Raw genomic sequence first — 2,332 nt, forward strand, 5'->3', positions numbered from 1 at the left:
TTTAACCAAAAAAAGAAAAGAACATGCATACATAAAAAAGCTACACTGAAATGGAGGTATAAATGAGCCAAACTTTCAGTTGTAAAAGTAACATTGCAAGGTATCGAACACTGTTGCAAAACACCCCGTCTCGACGCCCGTTGCGACGGTTTGGTGACTATTCCGTCCCGTTTTGAAGAATATCGTCTAATATGACAGTCAACGGTCAAAATTCAAGTCAAAGTTAAAAAAAATCAAGTCAAAAGTCTCTCAAAAATTCAGAAAAGACATAAATTCGGTAAAATCGGTCAAATTTGTCGTATTTTAGTTTGAATTTCATGTATTATATTAACGGTGATAGCGATTATGAGTACAAATTAGGAAATTAAAGTTTTTGGCTTTAAAATATGTGGACATGTATACATTTATATACTTATATATTCAAAAGTCAACTTTGGTCAACGTCCGTCTCGACCCCGTCTCGAACGTATCGACCTTTTTAGGACCCGACCGTCTCGACCCCGTCTCACGTATTTTGCAACCTTGACTATCGAACCTGCAACCATGTAATAGCTAGACTCCACTCTAACCAAGTAAGCTAATGAAGAACTTGTTCAAGATTTCTCTTATTTATTTTATATCCATATAGCAACGTACAGTTTTTGTTGAAAGTACATAATAAAATATTATTAAAATTATTTCGATCACCGGGGACGAGTGACCCCGGTTGCACTACATTGAATCCGCTCATGCCCTCGGGCATACCCATTGAATTTATATTTTTTACACGACCAAACCCATAAATTTTTATACATGAAAAAGTTTATTGCATAAACTCGCGATTCCACGGGTCTTAAGCTAATTGTTATGTAAAATATATTTCTTTAATGAAACCAAGTTAACACAAGAAATATCATCAACATCATCAAAATAGATCAAACACTATTATTGTAATATGAACTTGCAGCACTACATTTATCCATTAACTTAAAAATTAGAAGAGAGTTTATTACACATATATGCCCTTTAAGCATTTAACTAATAGAAGTGAAATATCATAAAAGAGAAATTGGTTGAACCATGAATCAATGAATTCCATCATAATAATACCTACCCTTCATCCTACCTTTATAAAAATCAAGCTGATACGGATACGTCCAAAGAAACTGACCATCAATAGCTGTTAAGTTTTCATCATCGAGCCGCTTCCATGTTTTTATGGACTTGACTTTACCCCATTCACCATTTAATTCCTTAAATGAAGAAACCAAAACAATCCTAGCCCTTCTTGACCATCCAGCCTTTCCATAACCATGATAACCGGATCCACCACCATAACAAAGTTGAATCCCATTTAACTCTCCACAGAAATCATTAATATGATCATGACCCGTGAAAACAGCCTTTATATCACCATCTTCAAGTAACTTGGTAAAAAAGCCTGAATTCACAGAAGCAGAGCGAGTCTTTTCTTGTCTTATACCTGTAATGTTTGACGAAGAATCCAAATTTGTTTACTCGGGCAATGGGATATGTAAATATACAAGTCCAGGAACATCTTCTGACCTTTGAGCCGTTTGTTGGAACCATAACTGTTGAGATGATTTAATCCATCCATAGCCAGGAATCGAACGGTGTGTTGACTCGTCGCCATTATCAAGAAAGAATAAGTTTAACATCGATTCGTTAGCATAACTCGACCCTTGAGCTCCATGAACTTCAAGATTATAATTCCCAGCACCATTAATAGTTGTTTCAAAACCAATTGGATTTACCTGGGATAAAGTGTTGTCCATTCCAACAATATGCTCCATTAATTCCTCTCGTATCAACCTTGGTGGTTTGTCACGATCCCCTAAAACTACAGCCCATGGGATTCCCGACTGTATGGCAGGGGCAAATGCGGCATTCAAGGACGTAACTACGTCTGTCACATTAGGTCCGTGAATATTATCTCCGGTGAAAACAATTAGGTCAGGTTCCTCAGCTTCAATCAAACGGTATATGAAATCGCTTGTATTGAGATCACTACAATGTTTAAACTGATTTGGTAATACATCCTTACAAGGAGTTTTCCAGCCATCAACATAATGCATATCAGACACTTGTAAAATTTTAAACTTGCCGTTGTTTTGATTAAACCGTAACTGTTTTGCACCACTACCGCCGTTAGTTGACGTAATTAGACTCGAGCAGAGAACAATGGCCACAATGAACATAATTTTCATCATCTTCATAGTGAATAAACAGAAAACTAAGCAGAATCAGAATAATTAGATTTTAGTTACAGATGCTATAGATTCAAAAAAAATATATCTATATATATATAGATGCAAAGTAAAGGATGAATCGT

The 2,332-nt window shown here is 35.8% G+C and overlaps 1 pseudogene; it reads right to left on the reverse strand.

Annotated features, from left to right (window-relative positions):
* Positions 1–1,064: 1,064 nt before the first annotated feature.
* LOC139847592 (probable inactive purple acid phosphatase 29) lies at positions 1,065–2,126 on the reverse strand (annotated as a pseudogene).
* Between the last annotated feature and the right edge of the window lie 206 nt (positions 2,127–2,332).

This window comes from Rutidosis leptorrhynchoides, chromosome 1, assembly GCF_046630445.1.
Source record: "Rutidosis leptorrhynchoides isolate AG116_Rl617_1_P2 chromosome 1, CSIRO_AGI_Rlap_v1, whole genome shotgun sequence".
NCBI lineage: Eukaryota > Viridiplantae > Streptophyta > Magnoliopsida > Asterales > Asteraceae > Rutidosis > Rutidosis leptorrhynchoides.